General features: G+C 36.3%; 1 pseudogene; it reads left to right on the forward strand.

Annotated features, from left to right (window-relative positions):
- LOC142439844 (histone acetyltransferase type B catalytic subunit pseudogene) overlaps positions 1-11,535 on the forward strand; it is a 115,433-nt pseudogene extending 103,898 nt beyond the window's left edge.
- The last annotated feature ends 6,672 nt before the right edge of the window (positions 11,536-18,207 follow it).

Consider the following 18,207-nt stretch of genomic DNA (forward strand, 5'->3'; position numbering starts at 1 on the left):
TTGATAAACAGTTTCTTTTAACTTCTAATCCTACAAGCAGCTCCATCTTCACAAAGGTGAAGAGGCTTGAGAGAAAAGAACAGATCGGATGCAAAGACAAAGGAAGTGGGGATGCTTCTCTATGAAATGTAAGTTGAGTTCCGGACTGTAGATGGCAGGACAGGAAGAGAACCAGACTCTACCTAAGCCTTTGCAATCCTCACAATGGGGGATATGCTTGAGCCTATTTTTGCAGCCACTGTGTCAGTCCATTGCATTGAGCGTCTCCCTCTTTTTCATTAACCTTGTACTTTACTGAGTAAGGTATCCATTTCCAGTTTTGTGTGACTCATTTCTGAAGTACATTCTGGCCGTACTTCTTCCAAGAAAATAATTGTTTCTTAAGGTAGTCCATAACACTGTCAATATTCTTCATCAGTACTTTAATTCAAATGAATAGATTCTTCCTTTGTCTTTCTCCTCTGATGTCCATCTTTCACATGTACATGAGGTGATTAAAAACACCATGGCTTAGGTCAGGTGCACCTTAGTTCTCAAAGTTAAATCCTCGCTCGTCAATGCTTTAAAGCATCTTGTGTGGCAAGTGTGCCCAGTGGAACAGTGTTGGTAGTGAGAGCAAAGTCGTGCTGCCGGTAATGCACCTAAGAAAAAAACTGAAGAAAGTGTGACAGTTGCCATGAGGGAGAATACTTAGCTGATGACAAGTCAGATGACAAGAAGGCCAAAGGCAGAGAGTTCTATATTACTGGGAATGAAGGGCACAATAGAATGAGGTCTGACTTAAGGGGAGCTGGGCAAAAAGAGGTTAGTCCTGCGGGGACTAACAGAAAAACTTAAAGTAGACATAATTGCTGGAAGGACGTACATGCTGTGTAGGTGTGCTAATCTGGGTAGACTAGAGAAACAAATCCATAGAAACACACACACACACACATATATATATATGAGAGAGTTTTATATAAAGGGTAATTATACACTAAAAAAGCATCCCAACCCAGTTCAGATCAAGTCCATAAATCCGATATTAGCCCCTATATCTGATACCAATCTATAAAGTCCTCTTCAGATTCACAAAACACATGCAATGATGCCAAATGCAGAGTGATCACAGGGCAGTGAGTAAGTCTTTGGACCCAGTGGTGTTGTCAGCATCTCAGCGCCGGCAGGGGTCTCTACGTTGCTTGTTCGGCTTCAAAGGTCTGGTTTCATCAGGATAGGTCCATGTGGCTTCTCCAGCTCAGGGCAGTAGTGTGTCTTGTCAGCAGCAATGTCTCCTAGGGAGTGAGCAGAGAGAGTATTCTCTCCTGCCTCCAAGGAGGAAACACAGGAATTCCCAGAGTTTTCCGGAGAAAGCCATGCCCAGACAGAGACCTCATTGGTTATATATTGATTGACAGGCCAGATTCCACCCTTTCACTCTTAATCCTCTCAAATTGACACTAGATTGTCACAGAAGGACATACTCTCTTGAATTGTTTAAAAGCAATCCCATTAACACAAAAGACAGAGAATGTTTTCTGGAGAAGCATGACTTTCTTTTTAAATATATAAAATAATTCTGTAAAATTAGAAAAAGATTAATTTCATATACCTATAGTTGGGTGGCTAGAAAAATCTGATACGATATTGTTTGTAGAAGACAATATAATTATAGATATTAAAGAAGAGAGATAAGAGATATATATCAACTGAAAATAATCATCTAAGTATCATCTAAAATTGAAAGTCACAGAATTTTATTCAATGAATTATGTATTAACAATAATACTCATGATTCTGTTGCTTGTTAGAATGTGAAAATTCAGAAACAGTATTTTTAACTTAACTATTAACACCGTGTCAGATTGCTAGTATTTTTCCACAGTTTTAAAAAGAAACTCTGATTCTATTTTTTACTAATTCAGGCTCAGTCTTATAAAAAGAATTTTAAGATTTTTGCTTCTTAATATGAGTTTAAAAATGCTGCAATATTATATACTTTTATTAGTATAATATGATGTGATTTTAAAAATATTAATTAGGATATAATGTTAACTTACTCAATAATGAATAATTGTAAAGAAATTTTGCAGGTACTATTCTACAAAATCAATGATAGCTTGTAAAAACAATCTGAAAAATTTTAATGAGAAATATATTGGTATTAGATGAACTAATAAAACTTATATCCTGATGAATCTATAGAGACCTCAATTAAAATAAGGGCTCCTTGGGAATCTTATGGGGGAGGTGGAGGGAATGTACAGAGGAACTGATATCAAGGAGTTCAACAAGGAAGAAAATATTTGAAACTGTGGTAGCAATTATATAATATTGCTTGATATGATTGAACTCTGGGATGGCATGTTGTCTATCTCCTAATAAGATGGTTTGGAAAACATACAATTATTTTTAAAATTGAACAAACTTAAGATATAATGAAAAAAAGTGAAGAGATTTACAATTAAATAGAAAAACTCAAACTCATTGTCATAGAATCCATTCTAAGTCACTGGGACACTCCAGGACAGAGGACACCCATCCAGTGAGTTTTTGAGACTGTAAGTATATAAGGGAATAAAAAACTCTGTTTGTTATTTTCTCATGCATAATTGCTGGTGGCTTGGTTATCAGTCCAAAACATAATCACTGGCACTAGAAACCTTTATAATAATTTGCAAAATTTGATAATTGATAAATGTTGTGTGAAAATCAAATTACTTAGAGGTATGTTTTCAATTATGTTTACATACGCAGTATTATATATTATGAACTCATCTATTCTTTTTTCCCTATAGGAATCAAACTCACAATATCTTAATAAGATTAAAGAAAAACACATATACATAGGGCTTAATAGGATATTATTGCTGAGCTAGATGGGATTATAACAGAACCTTCTTGTTATTTAATAGAGAGATACTCACCTGCTTTAGGGTCAGGATAACGGATTTGAAACTATTTTTTTTTATCTTGCTTTTTCTGTTCTTTCTCTTTCTTTTTTTCCCTTTCTTTTGTTGTCTATCTAGCTAAGATAGGCAGGATAATCAATCCTAAGGAGACAGTTACAGGACCTATGAACCCAGTGGGGTGGGGCATGGCAGAGAAAGTGAGGGGAAGGGAGCAGTGAGCCAATAATGAGAGGGGCAGGGGAATAGCAAGAACTCTAAAATTGACCATTAGGAGGGTGTACAGGTCATGGTTGATTAATTGAAATGCATCCAAGAGGAATTACTGAGGGTATCTATGAATAAACATGACAGTGGGGCAGGAAGAAAGAACAAGTAAAACATTACATAGAGATATAAATATATATGAATCGATGTAAATATATATATACATATATATATATATATATATATGTATATATATATACACACACACAACAACAACAAGGAAGCAGATAGATTTTCTTTGGGCTTCTACTTAAATCTTAAATACTGAGAGGGTTTCGTCTAGTAATGTGGCATGATATGATACTTACCTTCCCGACATGATTGCAGTAGCAAATGTGGTAAATAAAGCTGATGGTTCTAGCTATTACAAAATACCATGCCTGGGGTCTTCAAGGCTTGAAGTTAAACAAGTGGTCATCAATAAGGGAAACAAGCCACATGGAAGAAGCACACCAGCCTGCATGATCAAGGGACATTGAAGGGAAGAAGTATCAGAAGTTCAAAAACAAGCAATTAAATTGATGTAGACAAAGTGGAGACCCCAATCCCACTGGCAAAATAATTGGATAGGCCCTCACAGTAGGGCCATATGGAAGCGATGATATAGCAAGAGTGCAGTATAGCAAAGATGAAGCACATAACTATCCTCTAGTTCTTTAATATTTCTTCCCCTTATTATTATGGTCTTTGCTTTACCTCATGAATCATGTTAGACCTGCATATGTTCATTTGTGTAATTAAAACCATTAGATGAAGGAATGCCATGATAGAGGACCCGTAATGATTCCCTAAGAAGGGGAGATAATAGCAATGGTGAGTGTAGAACACCACTCAATGAGAATGAATCACAGAATTGTAGGTGATCAGACCCATTAGATGGTGCAAGATATGGCTAGTATATATTATATATTATTATATTATAATAAGAGGAGTTCCTGGGTGTTAGGATGGAGGAGGGAGGGGATGGAGGAGAGCTGATATCAAGGAGCTCTATAAGAAAGAAAATGTGTTGAAACTGATGGTGGCAGCATCGGTACAATTATGCTTGATCTAAATGAATTATGGACTGTTTTGATATGTCAGAGCTCCCAATAAAATTATTGAAAGAAAAAAATTCTCCAGATTGCTTATCCCTCAAATCCCAATAGTGGTTTGAGTGACTTTTAAAAAAGGGGTGGAAAGAAAAAGAAATAAAAATATTAAATGTGATTTATATAGTGATATATAATAATTTGAATATTAACAGAAATTACTTAGAGATAAAATTGTTTATGTATAGACATTTATTTATAGTTTTTACAGAGACTAAAATCTCTACAAGTAATTGTGATATTTAAAAAAATTAGTGTAATGACTCAAAAATTGCCCTTTTTGATAGTATGTAGAAATGGATGTTAAAAAATGAATTTTTGATATTATTAAGTAATTTCAAAATGTACTTGGATTCTTGAGCTCCAAACAAGTTCATCTCAAACAAAAAGAAAAATCAATTATTTTTGTTTTTTCCTCCTTTGGTAAATAACTGCATTTCTTTCTTTCTTTTATTTTTAAATAATTGTATTGGGATCAGTTACAGATATCATAACATTCCATAGCTCAATCATGTCAAGCACCGTTGTAAAATTGCTACCATAATCAATATCAAAGCATTTTATTTCTTCTTGAACTACTTGATTTCTGTTTCCCTCTATCCCTCTCCTCCCCCACCATACACCACAGGATTCCATTTTTTTCCCTAGAGTACTTTTGTTTTCATATCGTACACAATCCCATATATTCATTCACACACAATTCAGTTGTTTGATCCCATTGAGTGGGGTTATACAGTTGTCAATACAATCGGTTCCCTGTCCCCCCCCCCTTTCTCTCGCCCCCCTTCTCTTACCTCAGGGAATCATTACCTTCATTAGTGCTTCTGAGGGGTATCTATCTTGGTTTTCATGTACCAAGCAGTCTTCAATATTCCAATGAACATATGCACATCTAACAAAATAAATAAGCACATCTAATATATAAAAACCCATAATAGTATGGGGAAGAAATATTAAAGAACTAGAGGATAGTTATGTGATACATCAGTGCCATACTGCACCCCAGATTTATCATCCCTTCCATGTGGCCCTTCTGAGAAGGACCATCCAATCATCTTGCAGGTGGATTTTGGGTCTCCACTGCATCCACACACTTTCACACTGATTTGGTACCTTGTTTTTGAATTTCTGGTAGCTATTTTGGTCAACACCTCAGGATCTCACAGGATGGTGTGCTTCTTCCATGTTGGCTTTACTGCCTCCCTACTAGTTGGCCTTTCATTTAACTACAAGTCTTTAGGATCCCAGAGACTGTATCTTCTAATAGATGGTCACCATTAACTTTCTTCGCCACATTTGCTTATGCACCAATTTTGTCTTCTGTGATTGTGTCGGGAAGGTGAATAACATACAATGCCGTATTATTAGAACAACCATTCTTGTATTGAGGTAAGATTTAAGTAGAGGTCCAAAGTCCATCTGCTTCCTTGTTTCATTTGCATATATGTATATATATACAAACCCCCCATATTCATACATATTTTCCTTCTTTCCCCTTTTCCCCCTCCTACCCCACTACTATGTTTAGCCATCACTCACCTCTCAGTAATTCCTTTCAGATACATGATGAATGAACAAACACAAGAAAAGCTACACCCTCTGGCACCATCAAATTACGAACACTTACTATTCCCCTGTACCTGTCATTGTTGGCTCCATGCTCACCTCCCTGGCCTCCTCCTCTCCCATGCCCCAGTTCAAAATGTCAAGTACAATATGTACTTTTTAAGTAAGCTAATTCATGACAATTTTGGATCAAACAGCATTAAGGATACAATTTTCTTGTCTGCAATGACTTCTCAGCCAGGCCAACAGTTGTGTCTCTCTCTGGCTCTTTACCTCCAGTCATGTTGCCACCTGACCTCTGCCCCACTCTCATAAGAATTTTAAAGCCTCTTTAATACTTATAAATACACAAAGACCACCTTACACTGCAAGCCAGCCTCCTTCCCTAAGACATTCAGCATAATTTGTTTCATGGGACTGCAATCTCACTGCCATTTCCGATGGTCTCTGCAGCTAGTATGGCTTCATTGTTGCCCGGTTTCATCTTAGATGACTCAAGGTACCCCCTTTTACCGGCCTTGAGATTCTCTCATCCTCCTTCTGAGTTAGTTCATTTCGTACCCAGTGGAATAACGAATAAAGAATCTCCTTCTTATACTCCTATTTATTTGCATACCTCCACCCAGTCGTTCAGCAGGAGCTGTAAAGGCTTTGCAGAGAAGAGCTACACCAACAGAACAAACGTTTTCTGAGTCCACTGCTGAAAGGATAAACTGACAAACGCAGGTTTCTACTCTCAAGTCATGTGCTCCTCTAATCTGGTCTCTCAAGCTAAGGCCTAGAAGGCCTGCCTCATGTCGATGAGCCACATTTCACCCCTTTGTATTCTAAAAACATCTTATTTTTACATTAAAAAAACACTTCAACAGGAGAGACTTCACCTCAGCAAGGGTCAGTTTCTCGAGCTGGAGGGAGAGGGAGATCATTCAGTCACTAACATACAGCCCTGTGCTAAAGTCCCCCTAAATTGACTTTCCTAACAGAGTGATGTGAGCCTTACTAGAAATTCAAGTCAAGATGTGGGGAAGGAATTATCTATATCTCAGAGAAAGCAATTTTGTGTTTGTTGGTGGGTAAGCCAGTGGAGGAACATCCCATTAGGAATAAAAAGTGCTAGCAATACTTAAGTAAATCCTAAAGGGTGAATAATCCCAGTTGTGTCATCCTAATTGTGCACTTTTGACCTAGATTCTATGTAATCCTTGGTGGCCCAAGCTGTGTTCTACAGATTAGTGGGGCTTCAAACCCTGTTCCGAGGCACACAGCATCCTTCATAGCACACACCAGAAAGTTTAAATGGGAAACCTCCATTAATTTCATTGGGCTTTATTTCGACCTTAATCTGTAGCAGATTTCAGGAATGGACGTACTCCCTTGAGGTTTAGGCTGAATCATCTCAGGGTGAGAGAAAGCAGATGGCTCTATCTCAGGGTTATGTAAGAAACTGGAGGTCACTGGACGCTGGTTTGAGTTTCTTGCTTTGAGGACACATGACCACCTTATATTTACTATTTTAATGTTCTCTTTGCTTTCTCATGACATGCATTATTCTGTTAGGCATGGTTCTTCCCTGTGAATAAACATTGCAGGATGTTTTTCCTTAGCACCAACCCCTCCCACCTTGTTTGTACAAATAGCATCCAGTCACTTAAAGCTTTAATCTGTACAAGTCAACAATCTATATATTGAAATCTGAAGCTGGCATATGCTTGTGAAATTTCCCTTTCTCAACCATATTTTAAGTTCCAGAACATTGACTAAATGAATGACACTATCAATTGAATTACCTTTCGCCCCATGGGGGTGATTTATAACATTCTGTATTATAAAATGGAAGTGATGTTTCTAAAGTGAAGCAAAGACCTTTATAAACCATAGATATATGAATGGATTTGGAATTCTCACTTAGTTCCAGCCCTAATCAATGAGCAATTATGTCGCATGACATAGCCTTGCTCAATATTCCCCTTCATATAGAAGCCACTTCAGGTAGAGGTGCTACAGAAAAGTGTGGTGAAGAAGCCAAATAGTGACTGATATCAGACAGAATGGCATCTTGGGTCTTAAAGGTTTCTCTTAAAACAAGAAGCCAACTAACTGAGCTATCAACTAAGTCCATGTGGAACAAGCAGCAGTATGATATAAATATTGTAAATAATTAAATCCAAAAGAGGGAATAAATGGTTCCAGATCTTAAGACATAAGAACCCAGGTTTCAGAAAACCGTGGAAAGCAGTAGAAGCCCAAATTCTGTGACATCTTACCCAAAAGGATGAAATCTCTTCACTCTCTCCTGATCTTGGTCCAGTAGCATGACCGGCCTTACTGACAGCGAGAGACCCCCGCAAGTCCATTATGACAGACGTTGTTAGGTTACAATGCAACTGCCTATCATTTGATATCCCTTTCTACCTATTTTTATTGACCTATTTTAAAGTTGTTTCCAGTTCTAATATTTTATGTTTTCTTTTTGGTTATGGTTTTTAATTCTTTTTGTTGTTGTTTTGTTTTTTGGGGTTTTTTTTGGTCATTGTGTTTTTCTTCCTGCTTGTGCTTTGTATGATTTTCTGCGCAGGAAGTACAGGCTACCTAAATCTATAAACACAGTAACCTGATTCACAATTCCCTAGAGGCATAACCAGGGAGGAGGGAAGGAAATTGGGAGCTAAGACAGAGTCAGAAAAGAAATGTTCTGAAATTGTGGTGATGATTGCACAACTTCCTTAATATAATTAAATTGCATGATAGGTGAAGTAAGCCAATAGAACTAGTAAAAAAGAGCCATATGAAGCCAGTTCTCTATTTTTTTAAGTTGAATTTTTCAAAATCAACTTCAGCAAATATATATCTGGTGCATAATGATTTAAAAGTTATACTGAATACTCTTTCTGGAACCAATCAAAGTTGGATCTGGGCAAGATATTTTGAAGCCGCATTACAAGCAAAGGCATGGAGTAAAACGGGCGAATTTTCTGAAGGAAAGAGAGTTGTATTCCAAAAGGTTGTTAGATAGACCAAACGTAGGAAGACAAATGTCACACATATTCCTGGAAAATAGTTGGTGAACACCTTGCGAATAGGCTAGAGATATTTATGAGAAAGAGCAAGGATCAAAGCAGTCTACCAGAATGAAGGAGCCCTGGTGCCCTAGTGAGCTATGCATTTGGCGATTGTGCTCAAGGTCAGCAGTTCAAGCCTACTCAGGAGAGTAACACAAGGCTTTCTGCTCTCAAAGATATATAGCCCCAGAATCCCCAGAAGCAGTTCTAACCTGCCCTCTAGGGCCACTGCCATAAATAGGAATTGATTCACTCTTGGTGTGTTTTTCTTAATGCTGAGACAGTTGGAAAATTTGGGGAGTTCAACAGCAGAACTGCTTATATTGTTATGGATTTTGTCAATGGAAGAAACACAAATAAAGTTAAGGAGACAAATAGGCTTTATTTTATACTGGAATATTTAATGTTTAATTATTTTCATGGACAATGGAATAGATAAGATAACAAAGGAAAACCTACTTACAAAAATTCATTTTGCATTCAAAACAATAGCTTTATTGTATTGTATCTCTCAGTAAGGCAAAATCAATGTAAAGATAATAGGTTGTAAAAAATATTTTCAGTGGCCGACCATTGTTTGAATTCATTGAGACTATTCAGAGATTTATATTCTTTGAAAGGAGTTCAACACAAACAGAATAATTATCTCATTTCTCCTTTGAAAACTAATTTCATTTTATAAGAATAACAGCATTAGAAATGTAAATGAAGGGAAAAAATGAAATGATTCTGTCAAAGGAAAACAGTTTCCTGCTGTTAATTAAGTGCTTTGATAAACTGGGAGATATATAAAAGTGATGTATATTGATCTCCATTATCACGACTGTAATCATATCATTAAAAACTACTGTATGGATTTAAAATTTTTCTTTTGATGAATGTTTTGAAATTAGAGGCACAGTTATTTTCCCTATAAATATTGACCTGCTCATATAAATATGGCTGTAAAATAAATAGACAAAGAACCTACCCCAGAACCCTACTGTTCATCCTTTTCTTGCTTGAAATGAATAACTCTGAATGCTGCATGCATTTGTGTGTGAGTGTGTGTGTGTGTGTGTGAGTGTGTGTGTGTGAGTGTGTGTGTGTGTGTGTGACTGTGTGTGAGTGTGTGTGTGTGTGTGTGTGTGTGTGTGCGTGCACGTCTGGAGAGGTGTGTATAGAGGTGTATTAGAGATGCTACTTGCATTCATTTCCTTACTTATTTGGAAGTTATTTCTTTTCAAAACCTCAATAATATTCGTTGGGATAATTTTAGTCATTTCACTTTATCTAAAAATCTGGAAAGATTATTCACAACTTTCAGATCTGACAAGCCTGTTATTAATTCACTTACTCATTTATTCCACGTGTACTTTTTTATTCTTATGAGTCAAGCATTGTAAATGACAGGAATACAGCAATAAACAAAACAACCAAAATATTTGTTTTGCGTGCAGTAAATTTTTCTCATTTTACCCCATCATACAATACCATCAAATTGCCCTTCCTCAGCCATAGTTCTTCCCAGCTTGGACATCCTGGGATTTGGTGCTGTACAGAAATGTGGGGTTTAATATAAGAATGTATTGGATAAGGAACTTGCAGAGTGCAAATGTAGTACCAACACAGCAATTGAACTAATATTAGTGCACCTGCTTTGGTTACAAGGGTATGAGAATCCTTTCATATTGTATTTCTGGTAGCCTGAAATTGATAAGGACTTTGTGTAGAGGCTGATGATGTTGAGAGCAAAATTAGACAGATAATTCCACTTGGATTTTGCATGAATGCAAATGACTTTTCTCTCTTTGCAGAGAATAGTGGTTGATTTCGAGCCATCGGAGAGCTTACTCCGGACCTACTCCGTTCTCACTCTAACAGGAGGAGAAAACGTTTCCTTTCAGACTTACAAGCAGACATGGCATGGAGAGGCTTCTGAGAATACCGTTGAAGGTTCGAGATCTTTTTGATGTGTTTTATTGAAATTGCTAGCTTTCTTGATGTGGATGATGACAGATAGCACTACTTCCTATTATTTGAGAGTATAGGATAGAAAGGATGGAGCTGCACTCTTGTGATTGCAGGATACATGGGAGTCTATAATTACTATATGTACCCAGACAAAATCTGGCCAACTGTAAGTCAGATGCTGATATTGACTCCATTTCAAGGTCAAGGCCATGGTGCTCAACTTCTTGAAACAGTTCATAAACAATGCATAGGCTTTCCTTCAGGTCTTGATACTACGGGGGAAGACCCATCTAAAAGCTATGTGAAATTAAGAGACTGTGCTTTTGAACCATTGTCATGATTTTCCTTATTTGTCTTGGGAAAAATTAATGCAAAGGTTCGATGAAAATATAAAATAAAGGCACAAAAGAAGTTCAAGATTAAGAAGTAACTTCCTAAATAGGTGTATGAAATTCTTCAGCTGTTCGTAACTGACATGAATAATGCGGAGCCTTACAAAAGCGATGCACTGTGTATGAAAAGAAGACTCCCTGGTCCCTAAAAGGAAAAACGAGAGAAAGATCTTGCTAGATCAGAAAATGTCTCCGACTAGAAGAACGGAAATAAATGAATCAAATAGAAATAAGCATGCAACATAAACAACTGCAAGAGAGATTTCAGGAATTCATGGAAGATTATCAATGTGTCATTGAACGACTTGCTCAAGAATGAAGATGCAAATCTCTGTAAAATGTGCTGTAAATAATCCCATGAGGACTTTAATTTTAATATCTTGTGACATTTTACTTACATTAATATTGTCTTTAGTTGAATGTTTTATTTTGGAGAGATTCTATAGCTTTAAATACTATTTAGTATCTATGAGCATATATTGTATTGAAAAAACATATAGCTTCTGAAATATCACTGCAATTGCTTCCCCTCTTAAACAGTATAAGCATATATAATATGCTGTAAAATCCATGGCTTGGTTGTGATAAAAGAGGATCACTGACTATACTTCTTCGGATTATTTGTTTCTACCAATATTTGATTGTTTTAGCTATTTTAAATTCAGCTTTAAATAACATTGTGTTGTGCTGCATGTGTAGTGCAGGCACCGTATAGGACAATGGTTGTGTTGGATTTGAGAAGGGAACACGAGCGCACCATGTCACAAGAAAGAATTAGGATCAGATGAGATGCAAAAGCGGCAAAAGGAGTTTATTTGCTAGCTCAAGCTAGGGCTTCCTCCCTCCACTTTCAGGCGCAGCTGGGAAGGAAATTGGCCTCCAGTGTTGCTGTTCTTTAAACTTATTGGAGAAAAACCCTGGCACCAGCATTTTTCAGTGGTGATTGGTGAATAGTTCACGTGTGCTTTCCTGATTGGTCAGTCTCTGGTGGGCTGTCACTCGAACTCTATTGGCTAAGGCGTCATCAGGCGATGTGTTCCATTGGTTAGGTTGGCTCAGGAGATTTGTTGCATCAGTGACTAGGAATCTGAAACCGAAACTTAGGCCTACCTTAAACTTTGGTTTCCATACAGCCTGTTTTAGCTTTTACTCTGCTGATTCTAGCAGTTGTACATCCTTGCCTCACATTTGCAAGTCCTTCCTGTAATTTATCTCTCTGGTTTCACTAATATATGTAACATAATCACACAATATTATTTTTACCACATTATTCTTAGCAAACCTTTTAGATCAATGGAGAATATAAAAATGTATTTCATGTTTATTTACTCCTGTGATTCTCTTCCATATGTTGACCAGGGTTTCGAACATCTTTTACTTTCGCCGAAGTCGACTTTCCAGTTCTCTAAAACCTGGCCGGATGATTATGACTTTTCTAAGGTTTTATATTCCTGAAAAGGCCATTGTTTTACCTTCCCCTTTGAAGAATAATTTTACTGGATATAAAATTCTAGGTTGTCTTTTTTTCTTTCAAAACAATAAAAGTTTAACTTCATTATTTTTCTCTTTGTTTACATCACTTCTTATCAGCAATTCACTGTTGTTTTATATTTGTTTCTTTAGAAAAATAGGTAGTGGTGGTTGATTTTCATGCTTGGTTTTATCTTCGCATCACTCTTTGCTTCCTTGCATGTTACTCTCTGAGTCGTTTGTCTTCAGTCCTTTAAGTAGAGTAGAAATAGGTGTAGTTGTGTGTATATGGTTGCCTGTTGGTCTTTGTTTTTCTTTGTTTTGTTTGTTGATATAATAGCCTGAATTTCCTCTTCCTGTCTGTATATAGATTTGAATTTCCAAGATATCATTTGCTGTCTCTCTGGATTCTGTCTAAAACACTTTTTGGTGAAAGTTTTGAAAATTATTATTTGAAATATTGTTTTAATCTCTGTTTCTTATCTTTCTGTATTTCAATTAGATATAAGATACACTTTTAAAAATTGCCCTAGGATACTTTCTTTCTTTGTTTTTTTCTTTTTATTAAATTTAAGTTTAATGTTGCTTTTAATTGCATCTAATTTTCTACTGGTTTATCTTTAAGGTCATTCTATTTTATGCCACATCCACTTTACATGTCATACAACAAGGTCCTCCTCATTCATATTACAATATTTCATTGTTACTTCTAGTAGCTAATTTATCTATTTTTGTAATGTTTTCATATCTCTGCTTACATTATACATCTGTTTTAGCATACATGTTTATTGGAATCTTTATCATATTAATCAATTATTTGAAATGCTTTCTCTTAAAAGTTTAACTTCACACCATGTCTTAGCATAGTTCAGATATCTTTGCTACTTAAAACTTTTATAATTTTTTTCTTCCAAAATGGTCATTTTTTTATTGAAAATGGCAAAAATAGGTAATTTTATGGTAAATTCATAGGACTTGAGCTATGTTAAATGTCTGTTGTAGTTGAGTGGGTCAGAGCCTTATGATTTCTCTAGAATTTTTGTTTTTGCCTTCTAGGCAAACTAGGGAAACCCTTATTGCATAGTGAGTTAGGCATTGAGCTGCTAACTTCAAGGTCAGTGGTTCAAACTCCCCAGCTCTTCCTTGGGAGTGGGTGTCTGAGTGGGTTGGGGATGAGGCTTTCTGTTCCCAGTCATATTGAATTGAAAAACAATGGAGAGTGCTACTCTACCTGGTGGCATCATTGTTTGGCCTTTAGTTTCTTGGAATAGGAGAACTCCTGTGTGTTTTTGTTCCTTTAATTATTTAACCCATTTTATTTTTGTTGGTAGTTACCATCCAGTTAATTAACCATAATCTGGTGTCAACTTGTGGAGGGGTTGCAATCAGGTTGCAGATTACCTCATTTGGAGGCACCATGGATATAAATAGCTTACTGGAAGGAAGTGTGTAATATAATCATTTGCCAATTTGAGGGTTAAGAGTGTAGGGATGGAGTCTAGCTTGTCAATCAGATCATAGCCAATTAGGTCTCTATGTGGGTACGGCTTTCTCCTGAGAATTCTGGAAAATCCAGTACTTTCCCCTCAAAGATGGGAGACTCTGCTCACACCCTGGGAGAGATAGCAGCTGACAAGACACATGGACCCACCCTGATGCAGAGACCCCTGCCAGTGCTAAGATGTTTCCAAGACACTGGATCCAAGGAATTTCTACCCATTGGCCTGTGATCGTCTACATTCGGCATCACTGCATGTGTTTCTTGAGTCTAAAGAGGACTTTATAGATCGCTATCTGACATATGGGCTAGTATTGGACTGAGCTGGGATGTTTTCTTAATGTTCAATTCCTCTTGTGTATAAATCTCTTTCTTATACACATGTGTGTCAATGTATTTGTTTCTCTAGTCTTTATACACAGACTCTCTGCTTCATCTCCCTGTGAGAAATTCCTGTTAAACAGCTGCATGGATGGAGCCAGAGCCTTAGAGCTGGGAGTCACATGGAGTCCCACACCAACACTGAGATGCTATCACTGCCACTGAATTTGCAAGACTTTCCATCCGCTGGCCTGTGATCTTCCTCCATTTGGCATTATTGTATGTTTGCACGAGTCTAAAGAGGAATTTATGGACTACCATTTGACCTATGGGCTAATTTTGGATTTATGGACTTTTCTGAACCTGGCTGGGATGTTTTATTAATAATCAATCACTCTTTGATATGAAGTTCTTTCTTACACACATATGAGTCTCGCTTGATTTGTTTCTCTAGTCTACCAGACTATCACAGGCTGTAGCCTGAGGAATGGTGTGGCAGTACAAGCTAATGTGAGCCCTCTAGGAAGGCTTTCAACTGCTTGGTTTTGGTTACATGGTTCTAGATAAGGTCAAGATGAATTACTGAAAAATAACTACCATGGGAATCTTGATCCAGCAAAGTTGACATGAAACTATATCATAAATGTACTCTAGGTGCAAAGTTAGCCAGGTTGTATTTTGAGTCTCTTTGACTAGTTTTAAATTATAAGCAATTGAGGGTTCTTTCCACAGTCCACCTGTAGGCTTGTTTTTACTGATGTTACTGTGATTATCCATTGACTCTTCACACAGCTGTAGTCAATTTGATTTCTTTTCAGCCCATCTGGTGAAGTCCACGTGTATAGCTGTGTCTGTGTTGTTGTAAAAAGATAATGTCAATGAAGTCATTGCATTTGTTATATTCTATTATGTACTCTTCATGTTTACTTTATCATCAAAGTTATACTTTCCATTTATAGTCAGTAATTATTAATACATTGATTGCATGGTTGATGAATTTCAGACTGCAAATTTTGTAAGACTCATCAATTTCTTCACAATTGTCTTTAGTGGTTGATATGTAAGCTTGAATATTAGTGTCATTACCTTGTATTCCTTGTTGGCATACAGATATTATCCTATCACATATAGCATTGGACTTCAATATAAACTTAAAATGTTCTTTTTTGTGATGAGTATGATTCCATTACTATTGAATCTGTAATCCGTAGTTTCATAAATCATAGAGTTTCCCAACTCAAATTGGCCAATTCCAGTTCAATCCAGCACAGTTTACCGAGCATAATGTTTTTTCCAGGGATTGCTCTCTTTTGACATCCCAAACTACCTGACACATGCTTCACCACCCTACCACTAAGCACTCTGCCTGTAGTTCTTCCTAGAAAGATTCGTTTATGTTTCTGGCAGCACATGGTATTTTCAATATTCTTTGCTCTCCCCAAAATTCAATAGATTCTATCCAAAGTCAATCCGTTCCAATGTAAATGTCCAACTTCTACATATGTAATAGGAAATTGAAAATACCACAGCCTGAGCCAGGCACATCTTATACCTCTAAGTAATACCGCTGTTTTGTAATACTTCAACAAAAGTATTTTGTGAAGCAAATTTATTCAATGCAATGTGTACTTTGATTTATTCATGCTGGTTCTATAAGCATTGCTATTGGATGTAAACAAAATGATATCCTTGACAATTTCAATATTTTCCATTTATCATGCTGCTATACATTGTTCCAAGTATGAGGATATTTTCTTTACATTAAGTAGTAATATATATTGAAGGTTACAATTTATAATCTTCATCAACAAGTACTTCAAGTCCTTCATACTTTCAGCAAGCAAGGTTATATCATTTGCATATTGGAGATTGTTAATAAGCTTTCTTTGAGTCCTAATTCTGTGTTCTTCTTCATATAGACCAGTTTCCTGGATTATTCGCTCAGCATGGAGAGTGCATAAGTATGGTAATAGGATACAGTACTACCATATGCATACTTCACCGATTTTAAATTGTGCAGGTCTCTCTTCTTCTATTTGAATGACTGTCTCTTGATTCAAGTTTTCCAAGTTATACTCTCACAAAAGAGTTAAATTTGATATGTGATAAAAGAAATTTAAGTAATGTTCAAAATATAAACATAATTATCCTGTAAGAGACAAATAAATTAGCCACGGTAATTGGAAATAATTACTGTAGATTTAATTTGAAAATTAATAGCATTATATACATATCCATATTAAAATACAATAGGAATATTAATTTTTACATTTCCAGTATGCTTATTTATTATAAATTATCACTTCAATTATTTTTCTGACTCAAAACTCAAGTGAAACTGAAAAATGTTATATTCACTTAATTCTAATAATAATTTAAAATTCTTTATTGTAATAAATTATTAGGAGAAAATTAAACAAATGTGATAGCTATTAATATATCTATATGATTTTTTTCCAATGTTTTATTTTGAAAATGAGTCAATTATTCAGTACCTGATGTTACTGTTTTCATTGTTAGGTACCTTTGAATGAGATCAAAGTCCTAGTGACCATCAAAGTGAAAGAATTCTAGGTCAGGTGAATAAGTATCTTTTAAATTTTTTCACTTATATATGATATAATTACTGTTTGTTTTCATACATATGTTCATTGTATCATGTTACATGTAAAGATAACTTTATACTTGTCTTTACTTAGTGAGTGTGCTTGATTTAAGATGTGTACAGGTGCCTGGGGGTGGACTGGCTAAGTCAGTATTCTCAGGGATTTTCCAATTAAGACCTTATAATCCTTTATAATCTCACCTAGCACAATGTGATCCCTTACATAATTGATTTGCTATTAACACCCAATAAGGTTAGGTTGGGCTGAATACCCATACTCAGATCACAGCCTTTGTACAATTGAGCGAAAGGATATTTTTCTTGGTGGTGTGCCCTTCTTTCAATACTATAGTAGACTCTATGAAAAAGCTTGCTTTCAGTTTACTGAGTCTGGCTCTTGCATCTGCCTGATTGACCTCTGTTTGTTTTTTTTTTTTTGAACTTTAGCTATATTGTCTGTGAACCTGGGGAGTATCAACAGACCTTATCTGACTTTTAAATGTGGATCCATTTCCCTTTGCAGCCATAAGAATGACCTGCAAACCTTGGATTTATCTCTCTCTGTAGTTTCCAATCTATTGTCTTCCTGTCTGGTTCATCAGCACATGCAACTGCAAAAGTCATGGAAAGCCTCCAGCCAAACATCTAAACCAAAGACTTGGTCCCTGCTTTGAGTTAGACTTGCCTACTTTACAACTGAATGCTCCATGCTCATGTCTGATTTTGTGATGTGGTGAAATTTCTCTAGTATGATTTCTATCCGTGTCTCTAACATACCCACCACAGTGTTTTGAGAAGGATATGTAAATAGGTCATATGTAACAGTAATAGAGGGAAATGGTCAGTTTTAATTGGCATTCCTGTGCCTATAAGGATATGCTCTCTCAGCAAGAAGAGAGAATATTCCCAGGATGACTGGAAGAAGGAAAACCCCAAACAATCCAAATCCAATGCCATTGAGTCAATGCTGACTCATAGTGACTTCTCTGTGAGTTTCTGAGACTGAGGAACAGCCAGTCTTTCTCCTGTGGAGTTGCTGGTGGTTCCTGAACTGCTGACCATGTAGATTGCTGCCTAACTTATAAACAGTACACCAC

Source organism: Tenrec ecaudatus, chromosome 2, assembly GCF_050624435.1.
Source record: "Tenrec ecaudatus isolate mTenEca1 chromosome 2, mTenEca1.hap1, whole genome shotgun sequence".
NCBI classification, from domain to species: Eukaryota; Metazoa; Chordata; class Mammalia; order Afrosoricida; family Tenrecidae; genus Tenrec; species Tenrec ecaudatus.